We start from the raw sequence: 24,334 nt of genomic DNA, 5'->3' as shown, positions 1-24,334 counted from the left end.
CAGAAAGAGAGGACAGATCTCTTGGTTAAGGGAAGCAGCGGTGAACTTTAAATATAGTTCAACATACCTTGAGATTGGATTAACACAGTAATTTATTACAAAAGACAGAAATACTGGCCTAACAAAGATTAGTCTTATACTTAGCCGATAAACGCGAAGGAAAACAGCCAAGGATGAAACAGTTGAGCTCAGTACGAGGAGGAAAAAGACAGAGAGAGTGAAGCAGCCGGAGCTTCCCTATATAAAACACGCGCTGCTGTAAATCCCCTCTTCCCATTGGCCACCGCTGGAAGGAGGCGTAAGCAACGTGCTCTCCTATTGGCGGACCTTCACACAGACAGAACAAACTACGGTACCCATGATGCATTTCGGTATTTGTCCATCATCTACAGCTCAATAACAAAACAGTCCGCCGCCATTTTAACAGTTTGAATAAGTCCATGCAGGAAGCGTCACAGTTCGGAGGTCAAAGAAAACGTCATAACTCTAACAAAGGTGAAAACACATTTTCTCCAAGTGGACATGAAGGTGAAAACACATTTTCTCCAGTGGACATGATGGTGAAAACACATTTTCTCCTGTGGACATGATGGTGAAAACACATTTTCTCCAGTGGACATGAAGGTGAAAACACATTTTCTCCAGTGGACATGAAGGTGAAAACACATTTTCTCCAGTGGACATGAAGGTGAAAACACATTTTCTCCAGTGGACATGAAGGTGAAAACACATTTTCTCCAGTGGACATGATGATGAAAACACATTTTCTCCAGTGGACATGATGGTGAAAACACATTTTCTCCTGTGGACATGATGGTGAAAACACATTTTCTCCAGTGGACATGAAGGTGAAAACACATTTTCTCCAAGTGGACATGAAGGTGAAAACACATTTTCTCCAGTGGACATGATGATGAAAACACATTTTCTCCAGTGGACATGATGGTGAAAACACATTTTCTCCAGTGGACATGAAGGTGAAAACACATTTTCTCCAGTGGACATGATGGTGAAAACACATTTTCTCCAGTGGACATGATGGTGAAAACACATTTTCTCCAGTGGACATGAAGGTGAAAACACATTTTCTCCAAGTGGACATGAAGGTGAAAACACATTTTCTCCAGTGGACATGATGGTGAAAACACATTTTCTCCAGTGGACATGAAGGTGAAAACACATTTTCTCCAAGTGGACATGAAGGTGAAAACACATTTTCTCCAGTGGACATGAAGGTGAAAACACATTTTCTCCAGTGGACATGAAGGTGAAAACACATTTTCTCCAAGTGGACATGAAGGTGAAAACAGTTATCGACAGCAACAAAAACAGCAGCGTTCAATGTGAAGCGAGTATAGACTGAGATAGCACGCAGAGGACCGGCTGCGTGCTATCTCCTTGGCACATTCGTGGGCGTGTCTTGTTTTGGCTTCTCCGCATGTCAATCTTCCTGGAGATGCTCCAGCTCTGTGACGTCAGCAAGGTGGTGCCACGTCATCAAATAGAATCAAGGTGTTGAGCTCCCCCACCAGGTAGAACAGAGAAAGATCACTGTGAACTCAAGCTTGAGGGAATCAATGAAAAAAACACTTTGGGGATTATATGAACCCCAAATAGCACTTTTATCATGTTTAAAGCACAGAAAAGTAAATTTTGTATAATATGGGACCTTTAATGCTTGACGTTTTATGTTGTTTAATACTGGCTATAATGTTATGCCATTGTTATTATGAAGGTTTATGAGAAAATGTGGGTCAAATATTCCTCATATGTTGGTAAACTTGTTCTTGAATAATATGCAAACCAGCCAGATGAATGTGCATGCTGCCTGTTTTGTTTTGTTTTGTTTATTGGACACTGACAGCGTGCATTTAAAATGCTTTTATCAATGTTTCAATAAATAATTTGAACCATAAGAATGCCAGGTGTCTTAATTTTAGACACAATTGCTTGTTTCTGTATGCTTTTTGAATAATTTTTACTTATTCTAAGCTATGTCTGGCTTATTATTATTTTCGAGTTGAGGCATAAATTCTTAAATCAAGAAACAAATGGTTTTGTTGGAAGAAAACATGTCCTATTTTGAGCTTAATTTACTGAATTAGAATCTTTATCCAGTGCTTAAATTAAGTAAACAATTATCAAAGTCAGCCTAATCAAGAAAGAAGAACCCTCATTTTAAGTAAATATTTCAAACAGTTTTTCTTTGCTTGTTATAAGCCAACTTTGCTTTACTTTTGGCCTATTTTTTTCTAGTTTTAAGATATTTTACAGTCTTAAAGTGGCTATATTATTGTGGTAGTTTTAAGAATTGTAGACAAGCAAAATTTGCTTACCCCATTGGCAGATTTTTTGCTCAAAAAAAGAAAATTTGACAAAATTGAAGAACATTTGACTTATTTCTAGTAGGGCTGTTTTTGCAGTGAGAAGATGCGCTGCTCAGAGCTCCTGCACATTTTTGCTTAAATCTCATATTTCAAGGTGTCATGATCCTGCCTTCTCTCCTCCCCTCCTGTGTTCCCTTAGCTCCGCCCCTGTGCACTCCTGCTTCCTCCTCCCTGATCACAGCTGTTTGTCGTTGTCATTAGTGTGTATTTAGTTCCCCTCTCTTCCAGCTCCAGTTCATCTGAGTTTCTACACCATTCGTACCCGCCTTTTTCCCTCGTGTTGCCTTCGTGTGTTTTCGACCTCCTGCCTGCCCGACCTTGCCTCCTGGATTTCCTCCTCCATTGCCTGCTCTGGTTTTTGATCTTGGACTGCCTGCCTCTGTCTTTCTCGGACATTCCATTTATAAATATTATGGGTGAATGGACCATGATTGCACTAAAAATCTGGCATAAAATAAAGCAGTCTTTTGGATTGCCAAAGGAAATTTCAGCTCTCTCTGCTATTTCTTCCCTCCAAGGCTTTAGCCCGTCAATCGCCAATAAGGGCTTCAAAACGTGGTCAACTTCTGGGTGTCACGGGCAGCAGACAGGACCCAATTGCAGGACTCCGAGGCAGGCTGAGTTTAATCAAGTCTTTATTTACAATGACAGTACAGACCAACGTGAGATGCAGGTTGCTCCTCAACCTGAGGTGCGTGGCGACCTAGACTCCAGACAGTGAACAGGACAGACCAGGCATCGATGACTAACAGACCAACAGAGAAGACACACACAGACAGGACATATATAGCTGGCATGGTAATGACAGAAACTGGCTACAGGTGTGGAACAGGACCACCCAGACATGTGGCCCGCCCACTCTTAAAGGGAGATCCTCAGCCTAATCCCTGACACTGGGCTCAGCAAACTCCATCATCTTTTACATAAGGGTTGTCTGAAGTCCTTCGAACAATTGAGAGGTCAATTTAAGCTTCCTTCCTCAGATTTCTTTAGATATTTACAATTAAGGATCTTTTTAAGAAAACATAAAGAATGGAAGAAAGTGTCAGAACCATCACCTGTTGAGGCTATTCTTATAAAAAATACAAGGTAATCTACCTCCAAAAGCAATAAACATTTTTTACAAAACATTTCTAAATTTGAATACAAGTAATACTTCTAATATAAGGTTAAGTTGGGAGGCTGAGATTGGCACTGAAATTACTGAGAAGTGGGACATTTGCTCTGAAGCGCACCTGGTGACCAACTCCGGTTCGTGGAGAGTTTAAATGGAAAGTATTAACAAGATACTTATACAGGACACCAGAAATAACTTCAAAAAGGAACCGGCAAATCCTGGTACTTGATGGTGAAATTGTGGTACTGATCTTGGGAGTCATACTCATATTTTCTGGGCGTGTCCAAGGATTGGTCCCTTCTGTAATCATGTTTTCAACAAAGTATTCCAGCAACCATTAGATAAAGTGCCACAGATAGCCATTTTAGTTACAATTCCTGACGGCTTGGTAGGAAATAGCAGAAAATATCTGCTAAGAATGTGTCAAACATTGTCAAACACAGAAAAGTGTGATTTTGGTGACTTTGAACCTTCATATTTTTTAGTCTGAGTATTTGATCTGCTGCATCTTCAAAACAATCAATTCCAGAGTTTTTCAAGAATGGAGAGAAACAGAGATCTCTGAGCAACAGGGCTCTGGAACAAGAAAAAGTCAGAGGTCAATGGACAGACTATGAGACATGATAAAAAGACAAAAGGAACTCAAAGACCTGGTTTGAACCTGCAGTGAGCAGAAGAACATCTGGGAGCTTCTCCAACAGCTGAAGACCACATCATGTGTTCCTGCAGGAACCTGAGGACACAGGTCTTGCAGGACCACCAGAACCAGAATTTGACCAGGGAAGGTCTGAGGAGTTTTAGAATTTGTTGTAAACACCATGAAAGCTTGCCTCTCTCTTGCCTGGTATCAACGGTCGAGCTGCTCCTGTGATGGGTGGAGGAGATCTCTTTCTTCTTAGGATCAACTGAACAATCTGAAACTTCACAGTCTACCTGAGGATGTCCATCCCTTCATGACCGCAGAGTCTGAGACTTCCAGCAGACTAACACAGCAGCTGACATCCCTGGTGTCCTGTCATAGGTCTCACCTGCTTTGCCCTTAGATGTTTCCTCATGTGTCTCTGTTCTGGTGTATGTTCTGTTTAGCTCAGTTTACTTCCTTGTCTTGGGTCTCTTCTACTTTGTAGTCTTGGTTCTGGGTGTTGATGGTTCTTTCTGGACTTCCTGTTGCTGGCCCCAGTTGAACCATCCAGGCTCACTGACCCGTGCATGCATGACTTTGACACATTACTTATTTTTTTCTTTTTTGTTTTTTTAATTAAAAAAACATTTTTAAATAGGAAGGAAAAACTCCCTCCAACAGGGAGAAACCTTTGCAGAAACCAGACTCAGAGGTGGAGGAATTCTGCGGACCGGTTGGGGTGAAAGGATAGAGGAGAGGAGAGGAGAGGAGAGGAGAGGAGAGGAGAGGAGAGGAGAGGAGAGGAGAGGAGAGGAGAGGAGAGGAGAGGAGAGGAGAGGAGAGGAGAGGAGGGGATATGGAAGACAGAGAGATAGACTGAGTGGGGAGAACATACAACACCCTTGTTAGTGCTACATTTTGTGTGTGTGTGTGTGTGTGTGTGTGTGTGTGTGTGTGTGTGTGTGTGTGTGTGTGTGTGTGTGTGTGTGTGTGTGTGTGTGTGTGTGTGTGTGTGGGTGTGTCTGTGGGTGTGTAGGCGTATGCTTGGGTGTGGGTGTGTGGGTAGGCTGGGATTAGGTGAGGGGGCGGGGGTGGGGGGGGGAGATTGGGGCTCTGGGGGTTGGAGGGTGGCTGTCCTCCGGCCGGGCCTGGCTGAGCCTTCGCTCTTCCTGGTCTCGGGGGGAGCTGGTCTGGGGCTCGGCAGCTGGGGCCTTCTCTGTCTGTGTGTGTGTGTGTGTGTGTGTGTGTGTGTGAGTGTCGTTTGTCCACTGGGTGTGAATGGAACTGTTGTGGGGGGGCCCGCAGTACCACCCCTGGGCCTGAGGCCACCAGGGCCAGATGCCGCCACTCCGGCACCTGGCAGTCCCCCAGACCCGGTGAGGCCCCGACAAACCACACCGGAGAGCCACGTCCCAACCCAGAAGGCACCAGATGGAGAGTGCAGAGAACATATACACATACACACACACATACATTTACTTGGTGGAGAGGGGGGTGCCCCCCACTCCCCAGGCCACCAGCCAGGCCCCCACCAGGCCAACACAAGATCTCATCCTCCACCAATCCAACTGTGAATAGGGAGGGAGAACCACCTGAGCGAGCGTGGCCCCCCGTACTCCAGCCGCACTCACCACGGAAAATGGTGGGACCACAGCGGGAGGTTTGGGGGGGAGCCGCCCCCCCCCCCCCCACCCTGTGGGGTGTTGGATACATGTAGGGATGGGTATTTGTGTTTTGAAGAGGTGGTGCAATGTGCTGAGACAAACAACCTCAGAAGAGTGTCTGAAGTCCTGAGAGACATTTGTCCAGATGTCAACAATAAGAAGCATCTTGTCAGTGATACACAAACACCAGTGTGCTAATATGCCAGAGGTCCGTTTCACGAAGCAGGTTTAAGGATTACCCCAGGTTAATTAACACCGAGTTGAGGGAAATGTGGGATTTTCCGTTTCACAAAGAGAGGTAACTCAAACCGGAGGAAGCGGGGTAACTCAAGCCTGTTTCACGAAGCGGTGTAACGTCAACTCCCGGTCAGTTACCGGGGCAACAGACGCTCTAGAACTAACCTGGTCGGGAGCAGGTTTTTGTCAGTGAACACGGAGTTTTGCTCTGGCTCCGCCCCCTTTCAGACGGACACGGGATTTCATTTCCTCATTCAGCGGGGGAGTTTTGGTGAAACAGTTCTGCAGTGCCTTATTCCCCAGGCAAATTAGACGTCAACTTTATTCCCTCAATATGGAATGTGCTATTGATAATGATCCGATTGATGAAGGCGCAGCATTACTTCGCCCAGAATTTAATATTCGCATCATCAGACCGCGCATAGATGTACTGGCATTTGCAGACACCTTCCTTTTTGAGCGGTACGTTTTACTGCAGAGACCATTATGTACATCCACAGTTTAATCGCTCTGTACATTAGCAACATCACCAGCTGAGCCTTGCCCTGACGTCATAGCAGATATTGTGTGTTGTGCTGCGTTTCCTCATAAATGGCAGAGCTGTCAGAGACACCATATGCCATCATCACTTCAGGGTCTGATCACCACCACCACCACCAAATAAAGACATGATGCACAATTCATTTGGTCTTTTTTATTTCCTACAAATACAAGAGCTAGTTTAGTTAATGTAGTTAGTAGTTAGCATAATTCACCTGGGACTGTACACCCACCCTTAACTTGTGCTCCAGTAGTTCAATTTACACATCTGCATTTCCTTAGCAGTGTTTTCCATCTTCTGGAGCAGGTGGAGTCTATAGATCTGTTTTACAGATAACTGGGAGGACATAAGGAGGACATTCAATTATTACAGTTGGACATGAATTCCACAGAATGAACCTCTGGTGTTTACTGAACATCTGTCTCACTGTCAGTCCTTGCAGTGGATGTTGAGGGACCCTCCTGCTGCTGCCCAGCCAGGCCCTGTTAAAAATAATGTGTCAATACTTCAGTGTAGACAACATATCACTCTTTATTCCACCACAATGTTTAAGAAATGTAAACGGGATGAGAACTATCATACCTCTACAGGCCTTTGTGGATCCTCCTCTGTAAAGGCAGCAGACAGGGTTTCCTCGCACTCTTCATCCTAGATGAATATGTTTCAGTATATTTAAACTACCATTTTGCAAGATCTTTGGAGTGTTGCCTACTTACAAGGTCTGTTGTGGCATGAGGGGGTCCAGCAGGCAGAGAGCACCATCACAATCTGTTGGGTGACAAAAAAAAGACATGATGGGGAAATAAAGATGAACAGAAATAGGCTTAAAGAGATATATAGGCCTCGACATATTCTATATTATGAAGGAAGTGGTATCTTGAGGGGTGAGCTCTGAAGAGGAGCTCCTCCAGGGATTCCCTCAGCCACTGGCCTCCCAACATTCTGCCTCTGTTAAAGGTGGAGGTGCTGGGCCACCACCCGTTTTACATCTGCCTTCTTTCTGTTGGCTGAGTAAAGTCTGCGTTAGTTGAGCCTTAGTTATTTGACAGCACATGATATGGGTGAGAAGACATTTATGTGTTTGAAAACAGCATTATGTTGGGAATAAAACACCTCACAGTCAAATGGCCACTTGATATTTACTGTACAATGTCACACATGATCGAAATTACTTTAAGAAATGTATTGATTAACAATTAAATTAGCAGCGGTCTCACCCGATTGGACAATGTTTTTATATTTCACTTTCAGCTGCTGCCAAGAGGCTTCTCCCCCGCGGAATTGCACCTTAAAGAAATAAATTAATAAGCTACCATCAAGCAGTATTCCCTTGCAATACTATCGCGATGACAAAGACGTTTGAACTTACGTATTCACTTGAGGAGCAATCTTCTTCCACGCCGCCTCCGTCTCTTTAGCAGCCGCTGCAACGTTGCATTTTTTTTTTTTTAAATATGTTCATATTCGCCATATGATGGGATCAATACTTCCTGCTCCACTGGCGTAAAAAACTCCGCCCTCCGCGTCTCAGTTGTCATGGTGACTCGTTGAATCAGGGCTCCATTGATGCGGTCTTTTTAGAGTCGTGGTGCACGCGCTTAACTCCAGGTGAAACTACTCTGAGTTCATCAAACTGATCAAAATCCGCTGTTGTGGAACCGAAAACTCCGCGTTTTCTGTCTCAGTGTAACTCAACTCAGAGCTCGGGGTTAAGCTCAGGGCTTGTTAAACCTGCTTCGTGAAACGGACCTCAGATGATCAATGCATTCAGTGTCTGTCATCAATAATGAACAGTCCCTCTTTTTTTTTTTTTTTATTGAAAGAAAGACATTTTTAAATACATTACAGTCATTCCAATTTGCTTTTACAGAGAAGAGAGGGGCCCAACATATCCACATGAGCAAGCAGGTGTGTTTGCGACTGTGGAAAGAAAAACTCCCTCAACAGGGAGAAACTTTGTAGAAACCAGACTCAGAGGTGGAGGAATTCTGCTGACCGGTTGGGGTGAGAGGATAGAGGAGAGGAGAGGAAAGACAGAGAAAGACTTGGTGGGGAGATATATGGGGTTATATTTGTGCCAAAATTCTGAGCGAGCGATGGGAACATTTGAACGCAAAAAAATTAACTGTGCAGCACACTAATAACATTTTGAGGAAATATTTAAATTGCGCAAAGACAAACTTGAGATTGTGCTCAAAAATCATTTCTGCGCTCAGATTCTTCCTCTGCGCTCAACCTCTCTCTCTCTCTCTCTCTCTCTCTCTCTCTCTCTCTCTCTCTCTCTCTCTCTCTCGCTCGCTCAAATCTCTCCACCTCCGCTCAAGTCCTGCTGTGCGCTCGCTCAAAATGTGCAAAGCCCAAATGTGACACATGGTTGTCCACCAATCACAGAAATTTGGGGCGGGCGTTGAATTCTGATTGGTTACTTCGGTTTCTGGAAGTGCCTCATAACCAACAAAGAAGAAAAAGAAGAAGAAGAGGGAAAAACAAACTGCGAGGGAAAACATGTTGTAATCCAGGATCATTATCTTTAGTTTTCCTTATTTCTGTTTTCCTTCGCAGTTTGTTTTTCCCTCTTCTTCTTCTTTTTCTTCTTCGTCGGTTATGAGGCACTTCCAGAATCCGAAGTAACCAATCAGAATTCAACGCCCGCCCCACATTTCTGTGATTGGTGGACAACCGTGTCTGTCACATTTGGGCTTTGCACATTTTGAGCGAGTGCACAGCAGGACTTGAGCGGAGGTGGAGAGATTTGAGCGAGAGAGAGAGAGAGAGAGAGAGAGAGAGAGAGAGAGAGGTTGAGCGCGCAGAGGAAGAATCTGAATTAAAAAATTATTTTTGAGCGCAATCTCAAGTTTGTCTTTGCGCAATTTAAATATTTCCTCAAAATGCTATTAGTGTGCTTGCACAATTAATTTTTTGGCGCTCAAATTTTCCCATCGCTCGCTCAGAATTTTGGCACAAATATAACCCCATAGAGATACATACAATACCCTTGTTAGTGCTACATACATTTTTTTTTCTTTTTGATAATACATTAACCACAGTGATCTAAATATTTTCCAACTGCCATGAGATTAAGACCAGCCTGAGCAACAACAGAGCAAAAACCAAAATAATCAACAATTATAACAAAAGCAAAAACAAAAGGACATAAACAAAAACAAACAACAACAACAAACAAACAAACACAAATAAAAACAAAACAAAAACAGAAAGGAAAAACAACAACAACAACAAAAAGCAAATAACAACTTAATTTTGATAATTAACAGAACAATCTCGTCAATGAGGAGTGGAAGTGCGTGTGTGTGTGTGTGTGTGTGTGTGTGTGTGTGTGTGTGTGTGTGTGTGTGTGTGTGTGTGTGTGTGTGTGTGTGTGGAGTTTGTCCTCTGGATGTGAATGGAACTGTTGTGTGGGGGGCCCACAGCACCACCCCGGGGCCGAGGCCACCAGGGCCGGACGCCGCCACTCCGGCACCCAGCGACCCACCGGATCCAGGGAGGCCCCGACAAACCCCCCCGGAGAGCCACGCTCCAACCCGGAAGGCACCAGACGGAGCGTGCAGAGAGGGCACCCCCGGGGGCCATCCCCCCACCACCCCCCCCCCAACCCCTGCGGGACAGAGAAGGCCCCAGCTGCCGAGCCCCAGACCAGCCCCCCCCCCCCCAGACCAGGAAGAGCGAAGGCCCAGCCAGGCCCGGCCAGAGGACAGCCACCCTCCAGCCCCCAGGAGCCATGCAGAGTTTTCCAAAACAAGCTTCACTAATAAAGCCAAGCATCACCTTTTGGTGCCAGTTGTTTCATGTGATCACCTTACCTGTAAACATCTAGTAAATAGGTCCAGAAAGAAATACCATCATGTTTTGTTTTGGGGTTTGTTTGTGCCATTTGCAAGGTCACCAGACAACATGGCTGCCCTCATTTGGACAGATGTTGCCATCTGGAAGAGTCCTTCCAAACATCTTTGACAATCCCTGTAAGCAGAGTGTTTTACTATTCCATCAGGAGAATTTCTCATTACATCTGCCAATGAAGTTGGGGGAAGTTTATGTTTTTGTCTGCATGTAATTATTTGTTTGTAGGCATGTATGTACTGTATGTATGTATTTTACAATTATACAATTCTGTTCACGTCTTCGACATAAGAAAAAAGAAATCATGGGCGAAGGCTGAGGCTGCTGACAGGTTCATGCAGCTGGGACACATCCAGGGCAGGGGATGAGAATTATGCTGTGATCCGCTGGGTGTAGTGAAGCAGAGGATTCATGACGGGTACCGGGCAGCAAAGGGACGTCTGAATATTGCAATATCGTAAAGGTGTGCTAAATCACACAAATACATTTTGTTTTTGGTTTGCATGTGCAATACCATGACACATAAACAGGGGGATTCAAATGAAGCCTTTTCTGCATCATAATCCTGCTTATCATATTCTCCATGATGGAGCTCTGAACCTCCAGAAGAACAAAATGAAATGTGACACCATGGTAGTGGACTTGGCAGAAATGATCACACATCATGGAGAATTATAGCAAGAAGAAAATAATATGAAAACAAACAAGAATAAAATGGTGCATTATGGGAAATGATCTCTTCCAAAGTCAAATGTAAGGGAAGAGAAGAGCAACAGAAACTATTCAGTAAAGTGAAGTAAATAGAAAACAACAAAGTACAAACTGTACAACTATAAGTCACAAGGAGCCAGTTGAGGAAACATCTCACCACAATATCTTGATGATGATGAGGATGAGGATGAGGATGAGGATGAGGATGATTGATCCTTTATTCATCTCGCAAATGGAGAAAGTTCCAATGAAAAAAAGAAGAGGGGAGGATAAAAAAACAAGGCAGGTCCCAAGCTATGCTCCTTGCAAATGGGCACAGTGTGAGATTAGGGGGGAAAAAACTCCTCACATAGCACCAAAACAACAACAACAACAACAACAACACAATAACACCATAACAAAAGCACATGTGGTGGGGGGGGGGGTTTGAAGCTAGCCGCTGAGGGGGCGTGCACACATTAGGCACATCAATACATCTCCATACTGGCGTTCTGTGGGAAGGAAGGGGGAAGGAAGGCGGTGAGATTAAACCTGGCCTTCACTTCTGTACAGATAGTTCTGGTTCAGAGAAGAAGTTCCAGGTGGAGCAGGGGTGAGAAGATAAGGAGGGGTGGGCAGAGCATCCATCTGCATAAACATCCAGGAAAATGTTGATAAACCAACCAGCCTTGGTGACTGGCTGTCTGGGGAAGTCAATTCTTGATATTTTTGGTGATGCTGAACAGAATTCTCTGAGCCTTGAGTCCTTGGTCTCTACAGAGTCAATCCAATATATCCAAATGTGGTGGCCCTTTTAGCTTCCCGCCAAGTTGTCAACCTCTGAGCTGAGCTGTCAACTTTCTCCAGTTGGATTCCATCCACGTAGATGTTCAAAAGTTTTGAGCTCATTTATAGCATGAGTGTTGAGAGCTCTGCACAATCCATCAGTGACGCCTGGCAGCCTTCCTAAAGGAGCGGCCAGCATCATCTGAACTTTGCGATAGAAACTGCCAGCTTCAATCAGCAGCATACCTGTTATCACAAATCCAATTATGTAGATGTCTTCCATGTCCTCAAAGGAAAGAATGGACAGACACATGATCCTCTAGCTCATCCAGGAGTCCAACGTGTATCCGGCAGTAAACTTGGCCTCAGGACAGGCGAGCTCCCCTTTTCCCATTTTTGGGAGTTTACGTGGAGAGACCAGCTGACCAATTCCATAATTTCAGTTTGGATAGGGATGTAGAGAGAGGCTCCTATTAGTTTCTGACAAAAGACAATACAAGACAAGAGCAGCAAGCAGGAAGATAAGGAGAAGGAGAGGGAGAGAAACGTGTCCCCCTTCACCGAGAGCTGGAAGAGAAGAAGAAACTCTGCTGTAGACTGAGCTGATTTACACCTGCTTTTCAAACAAGACACCATCAGAAACAACTCAAATACAATTTCCAAGAATGTTAATGAATCTATGCATTGTAAATCAATCTATTCACATAAACTCAGCCAAGTTCTTGAAGGCACACGAGCCTCTTGGATCATCTTCCACAATATCAAGATTTATATCTGCAAACCTTTAGTAGATCAGGCCCTGTCAGTTGAAAATTCAGCTTGCAGATCCTTTTCATTAGAGATTGTCCAGAGTGAACACTGTCTAATCACAGAGGAAAGGAATTCGATGGATTCTGTCACCAAAACCTAAAGGAAGAGGAACTGAATGGAGGGATGGTGATTTGCAGTATTATTGAAGGAGTAGAAAGCAGAGACTGAATGGGTCTGGAAAATGAAAGTTAAAGATAACTGGACTGGAAGTAGTAATCTTTACAGTGGTTGGTGACAGAAACAATTTGATGATAAAGCAGGAGAAGTGTGCACAGCTGTTTGAAGATGGATATTGACAGGATGGATCTTCTCTGTACAATAAGCACACATTTCTTGACTCATACTGTGAATTGTGAACATCACTGTGATTTAAAAGCACTGTGTTAATATTTTATTGTCTCTATAGGCCTATTTGTGCTTTTCAATAATTATTTATCTTTGTGCATTGTTAGTCAATGGACATTATTTATTCCACAGAAACATGTGGACACAATGAATAAGATGATGCAGTGGAGATGTGCTCTTTCATTCAGAGGGCAACATAAGATCGCTGATAGAAATCATGTGAGTCTACATGGCAGATGAAAAGAAATCGAAATGGGGCATACACAGGGAGCAATTTCTGGCCCCTTAGAGCAAGCTGAGCCCTGTAAATATGACATAAAAGTGGAACGCTCAGCCTTTGATGTTGTGAGTAACAGTAATAACTTTGTTTGGAACCAATTCTGTCTCCCACAAAAGTCTGACCCTGGCACTCTGCAGCTGTGAACTCGGCCATAATGATGCAGCCCTGTGCGGAGGAACCTGATGGAAGAAAAATCCTGAACAGCCCATTAATGCTGACCGCTGAACCACACAGACCTTTAATGTGCTGCCGCCAACTATCCACACAGCTTTGTCCTGCCAGCAGTTTCTCTGAAAGATATCGCTCTGATTTGTAAAGCAGATCGATGTGCAATGATATGGCTGAATAAAGTGGCAATCCATCATATCTGTGTATATGTAGACAGGCCTAAAACTCCTGTTTTTCCCACTGTGGTTCAATTGTCTTTTGCCTCTACAATCAGTTTGCAATGCCGTGAATGTGTGCAAGGCACCGCATACACAAACATATTTTGGTTTTACCACACCAAGGCCCTTTCTGATTGAACTAATGTTGAGAGTTTGGTAAAAACTTCTGTTGTGAAATTGTAGAATTTCACAAGCATTTTGTCATTGCCAACCCAGCAAACATAAGCCTAGATCATAACATAATCATAATATACTACAATTTGTTTGACTAAATATCGGGCGGGTCACTTTTAATTAGTCATCTTATTGAGGATTTCTTTTTTTTCCCAGAAACTTGGTTAAATGAAAACAACACTACTGCAGCAGTGCTTGTTGAATCGGCTCTGCCACGCTTCAGCTTTATCAGCGAGATAAGACTCGAGATAAATTCATCCATTCATCTTCTGTACCACTTATCTTGTTCATGGTTGCGGGGCACTGGAGCCAATCCCAGCTTACGATGCGTGAGGGCAGGATACACCTGGGCCGGTGAAGACAGGATGTACCCGGACAAGTCACCAATCCATCACAGGGAAAACACACAGATACAGACCGAGAGGCAATTTTAGTACCACCAAATAACCTCGTATGTTTTTGGACTATAAGAGGAAACCAGAGGAAACCCATGCGCGTTGGTTTTAGGCAGAAATCTGTGTTTTGGGTATCCATCCAAAAGATCTGAGTGTCCAACAATGGGTTTGATCGACGACCAGTGTGTGTGTGTGTGTGTGTGTGTGTGTGTGTGTGTGTGTGCGTGGGGTGATGGTGGTGGTGGTGTTGGAGGGGGTTGTTGTCTGCTTTTACAAAAAATAGCTATAGACTTTAAATGGTGCATCCTAATGGGTTCTGGACCGTGACATATAGATTATACTTCTTAACTGTAATATATTTCCTTTACTCCCTGATATTTTTGCTGATGCATCCTATATCCTTTCTTGCTTTGTTAAAAAGTTTTTCTTTTAAGGTAATAGCTTCTTTTCATTGGTGATGGTTTTCACTTGAACCTGTAACTGACTCACCTCAATCCAAACTTCACTACATGTGCTTGTTAATGTAGTTGGCATATTGCTTCTATCTGCACCCCTAAACTGAGCACCTGTAGACTGAAATTGTTTCTATTATCCTCTTATTCGTTTTTAATTGAATATTAGATGCTTATTTGTTATCTGCATGTCACCTATAGCGAAGGCCCAAAGCCTTAGAATGTCCCAATCACACATTAATTGGTGATGGAGCAGGACAATACTTCTATCAAAATCAACATTTACAATAATAGTATTCTTCAACGAAAAACAGGAATTATGTGCCGTTATCCAAATGTGTCAACATTTTGGAAATGAAAAATTTGATTGCATATAAGTGTATATAATTAGGCCAAGTTTACACGTACCCGTGTATTTGGTAAAACGGTGATATTTCTCTGTATTTGGGCCACGCATTTACACATAAACACAGCTACGACTGACCACAAATGATGATTCCTTAAAACTCTGGCCACAATGGAGATCTGGATGAACTCCATATCTCAGGTTGCATATAAAGGGGGAGGCGGATATTTATGTCACAATTGGGGACGTAGTTTTTTTCCCCAGGATTCTGATTACCTCTCATGGGTTCATGCTTCATGTTAGACTGCCCCCTAGAGGTTTGGCATGCAGTAGCTCTGAGCCAGGTGTATATGCAATCCATGTCAATGATTTTATTTTTAACAGATAGGAGGAAATATCTAGTTATCTATAATGTGTAAATGTAGCCTCAGTTGCCCCCGTGGGGAATCTGTATATATGATTCCTTCGCATTTTTGAAAAAAAAATTCTACCAAATCTCTCCTCTCGGCTTCAACATTTGAATGCACCAGGATGAGTCAGAGAATTACGAACCAATCAGAGGCTGCCATTCAAAAAAAACATACCACATTGTATCAATTGACCAATCACATTGCTCGTGACGGGATATAATAATAAACTGGAAGTCAGTTGCTAGTTGTGTACTTGAGCCGATCATTTACTCTATTTTGGCCAAAAAAAATGAATTTAGACAAAATGAGATGATGATAAATAGCCATTCTACACATATTTTTAGACGGTTTTGAGTAACACGTTGGCTAATTTTTCGGGGGTCTTTTCCAAAAAAGGACCTTCCAAATGACAGCTGGAGGGCTTGCTACCTAAAACCACCAATGCCATGCACACATGGGGAGAACATGCAAACTCCACACAGAAAGGCCTATACACAGACTATAGAAGACTAGACATTGACTGTAGAAAACTAGACAATAGATAGACTGTAGATGGTCTAAATTCCTGCCAATGTAAAAAGATATCAAATCCAGTGAGCGTGTCAGCCTCGGGTGTTACTGGTGTTTACACGCTAGTGCTTCTTCAGTAAGTTCTACAGTTGCATCTTAGTTTATGATATGACTTAGTTTTATTTGCCACACAACTGTAAGTGTGCTTTGTGAAGACAGAGGAGAAGGTTGTGATTGTCTGTGTGAGGACACATGAGGATCCAGGGAGATCTCAGATAAGGTAATGTAATATGATTCCTATTAAGAAGCCCTTAATTTCTGGCCGGAGAGCTCAGTCTGATCCACGAAGCCTGTAGGAGCTATAAAATGTTGATTTATCTCCCTCTCCTACAGCTCAGCACACAGAGCCTGGAGAGGAGCCCATCATGCACTACTGCAGGTATTTAGGCCACCATTCCAATGCTGGTTGAAATATGGAAAAGGAGGTAAGAAACGGATTCTAGCTTGCCACAGACACCCCAGCCTGCTCTGTGGAGCAGAGAGAAACCAAAAGTCACAAAGAGGAAACATTTAAATCACTGGAGATAATTGCTTCAGTCAAACAAACGAGCTTTTACAAGCAAACTTTTATCACTTCAAGGAAGTGAAATTTGATTTTCTTTTCAGCACAAAATACTCTGGATTATGGAAATGTTTCTTTTATACACAAAAAATATCCATTGACAATTGAAGATTTTTAATTAGTTCTACATCCCTCCTCACTTTCGTCTGGCTTCATTTAGTAAAGTTTTTAATACAAGCCACTTTGAGTAAGCTTCTCTCGTGTACACTATTTACTTCATTGGCTTCATTTGTAGAAGCACAAACTACGTTCTGTTTGGCAGCTTGGGCAGACAATATGATGTGATTGAGAGTCTTCTGATACAGAAGGCAGTACACTTTTTGCTCTTGCAACAGGAAGAGACTAAGAGTCTCCCCATGTTTCTGCCTTTATTAGAAGTTGGTATGGCTGCCGTACACGACCGGGGGGAATGCTCAAAGAGACGGAGAAGAGAGAAGATTGAGAGGAGAGAGAGAGAGAGAGAGGGGGGGGGGAGGGGAGGTGGGTGGGGGACAACATACTTGTTAGTGCTACATATATTATTTACAGTTATCACACTGATTCAACTATTTTCCAACTGTTATGAGATTAAACCAACCTCAGCAGATCTATCCAGACAGTAGCATGGTTTTCTAGATTAAACCAACCAGGTGACAGATTACTGTCTTACTATCGAGACAGTAATCTGATGTTCTAGATTAAACCAGCCTGAGCAGTTCTATCTGGACAATAACATGATTTTCCAGATTAAACCAGCCTCAGCTGCTCTATTTAGACAGTGACATGATTTTCAAGTAGGCAATACAACAAAACAAAACAAACAACATCAACAACAAAAGCAAAAACACAAAAACAAACAGAAAAAAACAAAAACATGTTTTTGATAATTGAAAGAACAATAGCAGAAAACAAGGAAAATTAGCAGCAAATCTCATTGATGAGGAGTGGAAGTGTGATAGATAGATAGATAGATAGATAGATAGATAGATAGATAGATAGATAGATAGATAGATAGATAGATAGATAGATAGATAGATAGATAGATAGATAGATAGATAGATAGATAACTTTATTCATCCCCGAAGGGAAATTGTTTTGTTGCAGCATTCTGGTACCTAGGAATGTTATAAAATACAATAGAATAGAATATAAAAGTAAAATATAAAAATATCTGGGTAGGACATAAAATATCTGGGTAGGACATAAAATATCTGGGTAGGATATAAATTTAGTAAAACACAGAACTGAATATGGGCACTTAGAAATAAGCATGAGTAATTATATTGAGGCTCTGACGGAGGTAGACGACGAGTGAAAAAGTCTTATTGCCGTAGGGAGGAAGGACTTCCTGTTACGTTCCTTAGAGCAGCAGGTTGGATCAGTCTATTGCTGAAGCTGCTCTTCAGCTGGTCCAGTGTCTTGTGGAGGGGGGGGGGGGGGGGGGGGGGGGTTGTCCATGATTGCTAGCAGTTTTGCCAGCATCCTGTCCTCCACCACCTCCTCCAGGTGACCAGCTTGGAGCCAACAACAGACTCTGCCTTCCTGATCACTTTGTTCAGTCTGTTGGCGTCCTTTGCCTTGATGCGCAAAGGGCGCAGAGCCCCGGGCCCCGACCCGAGCCGCCAAGCCGGGACCGGCCAGTGTAGCGCTCCCAGGCCACGCGGGCAGGGAGCCCCCCCGGCCTCGACAGCAGAGCCCGCCGCACCCCCGGGGGCCATCACCCCACCACCCCCCCAACCTTGGCGGGACAGAGAGGGCCCCAGCCGCTGAGCCCCAGACCAGCCCCCCCCCAGACCAGGAAGAGCGAAGGCCCAGCCAGGCCCGGCCGGAGGACAGCCTCCCTCCAACCCCCAGGAGCCCCAACCCTAATCCCAGCCCACCCACACACCCACACCCAAGCATATGCATACACACACACAGACATACATATATACAGAAACACGTACAGACACAGTGCCCCCCACTCCCCAGGCCCCCACCAGGCCCCCACCAGGCCACTACGGGATCTCGTCCTCCACCAATACAACTGTGAATAGGGAGGGAGAACCACTACCCAGCCCCCCCGGAGGTGCCACGCCCGAGCTAGCGTGCCCCCCGCACTCCAGCCGCACTCACCCCGGAACACGGTGGGACCACAGCGGGAGGTGCTGGGGGGAGCCCCCACCCCCCCCTCCACCCTGTGGGGTGTTGGATACATGTAGGGATGTGTATTTGTGTTTTGAAGAGGTGGTGCAATGTGTGTGTCTAGGGTGTGGTTTAAAATTGAGGGGTAGCGGGGGCCCGGGCGTTCTACCGCTGCCCAGCAGTAGAACCCCGAAAGCCAGCTGATCCCCTCAAGACCCTGCGTGACTAAGTGTAGTTAAAATTGTGGGCGGCGCAAAGTCGGGGAGGGGCAGACCACAGTTAAGTGGCCTGGACCCCCCCACCCTAGGCCCCGCCCACTGGCCCCTATTGTTGAATGAAGTATGGTGAGGTAAGGTAGGAGGGGCTGAGGTAAGGTAGGAGGGGGAGTGGTTTAAATGCACAGGGAAGGGGTGGACACAGGTGAAACAGGTCTTCCAGATCACTTACACACATACACACACACAGAGTAGCCTATATTAGTATGTTTATTGTACATGGCTGTTCATAAAAATGAATATATTATAAATGTTACAAATTAAGCTTTATATACTGTATAGAGCAGGGGTCAGCAACCTTTAATGCTCAATGAGCCAGTTGGTCCTGTTTCCCACTGAACACATCACCCAGAGAGCCACACACACACCCACGTGCACACTCCAACTCACCCATACACACACATGCCTACATTGTCACTCACAATTTCACTGATATCATGGTGAATAATGTCAAAGAAGCACACTAGAGAGAAAGCTTATACTTTACAACAGACATGCACATCGGTCTTTTATTTTGACAGTCCCCCAGGAAGACCATGCCAGGAGGACACGACACACAAAACCTTCTTCACTGCTGGTTGACAACTTACAACTAATAAACTAAACTACACGAACTAAGCAACAAAAACACAACACAACACAATCATTACCAACATTACAAACCTAATATAACCCCAATAATTACATTTAAAACACGACAAACAGAAACTCCCATAATGCATTGCAGCTATCAGCTCCTTTATTGCTACACATTATTAAAATGGAAGATCAATGTGGGAGATCTGGGATTTTTAGAACCATGAGTGTGATGGTGTGGCTTTCAATGTCCTTTAGTTGTTGTGTAATTCACTAGAATTTGCCGTCACTCTCAACAAGTCCACAATGAACCTCCTGGAATTGTCGGCGCTCCACAGTGCAGCGGTTTTCCTGTCAAAGATACAGGAAGCTCCCAGCTACCGGTTGAGCCGTGGAGCCCGGATCTGCAGCTCCGGCTGTCATGACCTGCCACATGACGGAGCCGCATGTGGCTCCGGAGCCACGGGTTGCCGACCCCTGGTATAGAGTATATAAAGTATATATAGTAGTATACTATATACTATATCGTATAGTATATATTTTTTTAATATATAAAACATTGAATCTCAATTCCGGGGCTGTTCTGTAAATAGTTTTTAAATAAACAATAAGTAAAGCAACTTCCGATCAATCCATATCAATGTCAGACTTAAAATATTGTACCGATTTAAGCCCCACCCAGTTTCACTCTAGCCACACCCACTTCTGGTTTAGGCACTGTACAGATACAGATAGAGATAGTGGTGTACTCGCTCATCCCTATTGTTCATGTCTGCAAAGTCGTGCTGATAGAAACTGTAGATCAAATGGAGACTTTGTAGATTCTAAGGTCAGTGTCTGCACTCAAGAAAATGATTCTTGGCTCTCGTAAACATGGCATTAACTTTAAACAAGACTTAAGGTTTAGGTGAAGATTTATGTTGTCTTTATACGAATGTAATGATTGAATAAGCAACATAATGTAGAGGAGCATGCGCAGTGAGTGATTCCAGTGTGACGTAATCCAGTGCAATCCAACATGGCGCCACCCAGGCTGTAAAGCTAACTTTTCTGACGACAGAGGGGAAAAAAACAATGAACTAAACTAAACTAAAAACGAATACTAACAAAGAAACAAAGGATAAATGAAGCTAAATTATAACGCTGGAAGAGGACACAATAGAAGACCTTCAAGCCTTGGACGAGTGCTACGACCGTCTCGTCATGTCCAACACTCCACAAACCTCATCTTCAAAGAGGAGCCACACTGAAGCTCTCCAACAGCGACTCCTTCTCCATCTAAACAGTTTGAGGACATCCTGGACATCAACACCAAGCTGTCCAGCTTCGACGCCCGTCTCGCCCTGGTGGAGGAGCCACATCCTGAGTTTCAAGCATTTCGGGAGTCACTCAAATTCAGCCAACAACAGGTAGCGGACCTGACAGCAGAGAACCAGGGGCTGAGAAGTGAGGTGGACCTGCTGAACCAGGGACTGAACGGACTGAACCAGGAGAACAAGAAGATTATTCTGTCCCTCATATTTTGATGAATGTAAGTGTTTAAGTTTCTCCGGTGATTTATTTGCAATTCAGGTGTAATACCCTATTCACCCAAAAGATGTCACTGTGTACTTGGTGGTTTTGCTTGTTTTACCTCTTCTTTGGGGCATTACCTTGTTTGTGGTAGTGCCACCTCCTGTAAGCAGCAGGTTGAAAACACCATTTTGAGAACGGCACTGGAGGAGTTAATTTACACATCGCTCTTCCCTGAACATTTTTTCCTGTGTTGAGTTTGATCAGACATAATTTGTAAGTAGCAAAAATGCTTTCTAAATTGTTGGCTGTAAATGTATGTTTATGTGTTTACTGCATAAATCGTTTTTCTGTTTGAGCCAGCTATGCTAATTTGAATCTGTGCTAGCTGTGTTGTGCACTAGTACTTCCTGTGTACCTCAGGTGTATTATGTTATATATTCTTTAATTTGTGTTTTGTACATATATTCAATACTGATGTATATTTTTTATGTGTTTTGCAGTTTTACAAAGTTAAAAGAAATGTTCTTCGGACATAAAACCACCCTGCATCCTCCATTGTTTCTGGGGCCATTTCTTTTTGTGTTAAGCTCGCTGTCAAAGTTGAGATAGGCTAAAAGCTTAACCGAGGGCAGAAGAAAGATGAAGGAATCCATCCTGGACCTTCAAAGCAGGAGTATGCGAGTAAACCTTGACTTTGCGAGACTTCCATAACGTGAGGAGGAAAACGCGGAAACATCGCTGCGAGGATTCATGCGGGAATACCTGAAGCTTCCTGTGGACACCGTGAATATCACCAGCCCCCCCCGTCCACCACCTGGGAGGGAGACGACAGGACAACCAGCCCCCCCCGTCCACCACCTGGGAGGGAGACGACAGGACAACCAGCCCCCCGTCCTCCACCTGGGAGGGAGACGACAGGACAACCAGCCCCCCGTCCACCACCTGGGAGGGAGACGACAGGACAACCAGCCCCCCGTCCAGCGCCTGGGAGGGAGACGACAGGACAACCAGCCCCCCCGTCCACCGCCTGGGAGGGAGACGACAGGGCAACCAGCGCCCCCGTCCACCGCCTGGGAGGGAGACGACAGGACAACCAGCCCCCCGTCCACCACCTGGGAGGGAGACGACAGGGCAACCAGCCCCCCGTCCACCGCCTGGGAGGGAGACGACAGGACAACCAGCCCCCCGTCCAGCGCCTGGGAGGGAGACGACAGGACAACCAGCGCCTGGGAGGGAGACGACAGGACAACCAGCGCCCCGTCCACCTCCTGGGAGGGAGACGACAGGACAACCAGCCCCCCCGTCCACCACCTGGGAGGGAGACGACAGGACAACCAGCCCCCCCGTCCACCACCTGGGAGGGAGACGACAGGGCAACCAGCCCCCCGTCCACCGCCTGGGAGGGAGACGACAGGACAACCAGCCCCCCGTCCAGCGCCTGGGAGGGAGACGACAGGACAACCAGCCCCCCGTCCACCGCCTGGGAGGGAGACGACAGGACAACCAGCCCCCCGTCAACCTCCTGGCAGGGAGACGACAGGACAACTAGCCCCCCGTCCACCGTCTGGGAGGGAGACGACAGGACAACCAGCCCCCCGTCCAGCGCCTGGGAGGCAGATGACAGGACAACCAGCCCCCCCGTCCACCGCCTGGGAGGGAGACGACAGGGCAACCAGCGCCCCCGTCCAGCGCCTGGGAGGGAGACGACAGGGCAACCAGCGCCCCGTCCACCGCCTGGGAGGGAGACGACATGACAACCACCTCCTGGGAGGGAGACGACAGGACAACCAGCCCCCCGTCCAGCGCCTGGGAGGGAGACGACAGGACAACCAGCCCCCCGTCCAGCGCCTGGGAGGGAGACGACAGGACAACCAGCCCCCCCATCCACTGTCTGGGAGGGAGTCGACAGGACAACCAGCCCCCCGTCCACCTCCTGGGAGGGAGACGACAGGACAACTAGCCCCCCGTCCACCGTCTGGGAGGGAGACGACAGGACAACCAGCCCCCCGTCCAGCGCCTGGGAGGGAGACGACAGGACAACCAGCCCCCCCGTCCACCGCCTGGGAGGGAGACGACAGGGCAACCAGCGCCCCCGTCCACCGCCTGGGAGGGAGACGACAGGACAACCAGCCCCCCGTCCACCACCTGGGAGGGAGACGACAGGGCAACCAGCCCCCCGTCCACCGCCTGGGAGGGAGACGACAGGACAACCAGCCCCCCGTCCAGTGCCTGGGAGGGAGACGACAGGACAACCAGCCCCCCGTCCACCGCCTGGGAGGGAGACGACAGGACAACCAGCCCCCCGTCCACCTCCTGGGAGGGAGACGACAGGACAACTAGCCCCCCGTCCACCTCCTGGGAGGGAGACGACAGGACAACCAGCCCCCCGTCCACCTCCTGGGAGGGAGACGACAGGACAACCAGCCCCCCGTCCACCGTCTGGGAGGGAGACGACAGGACAACCAGCCCCCCATCCAGCGCCTGGGAGGGAGACGACAGGACAACCAGCCCCCCCATCCACCGCCTGGGAGGGAGACGACAGGGCAACCAGCGCCCCCGTCCAGCGCCTGGGAGGGAGACGACAGGGCAACCAGCGCCCCGTCCACCGCCTGGGAGGGAGACGACAGGACAACCACCTCCTGGGAGGGAGACGACAGGACAACCAGCCCCCCGTCCACCGCCTGGGAGGGAGACGACAGGACAACCAGCCCCCCGTCCAGCGCCTGGGAGGGAGACGACAGGACAACCAGCCCCCCCATCCACTGTCTGGGAGGGAGTCGACAGGACAACCAGCCCCCCGTCCACCTCCTGGGAGGGAGACGATAGGACAACCAGTGCCCCCGTCCACCTCCTGGGAGGGAGACGACAGGACAACCAGCCCCCCGTCCAGCGCCTGGGAGGGAGACGACAGGACAGCCAGCCCCCCCATCCACTGTCTGGGAGGGAGTCGACAGGACAACCAGCCCCCCGTCCACCTCCTGGGAGGGAGTCGACAGGACAACCAGCCCCCCGTCCACCTCCTGGGAGGGAGACGACAGGACAACTAGCCCCCCGTCCACCGTCTGGGAGGGAGACGACAGGACAACCAGCCCCCCGTCCAGCGCCTGGGAGGGAGACGACAGGACAACCAGCCCCCCCGTCCACCGCCTGGGAGGGAGACGACAGGGCAACCAGCGCCCCCGTCCACCGCCTGGGAGGGAGACGACAGGACAACCACCTCCTGGGAGGGAGAC

This window comes from Blennius ocellaris, assembly GCF_963422515.1.
Source record: "Blennius ocellaris genome assembly, chromosome: 8".
NCBI lineage: Eukaryota > Metazoa > Chordata > Actinopteri > Blenniiformes > Blenniidae > Blennius > Blennius ocellaris.
Note: the sequence above shows the minus strand (reverse complement) of the source record.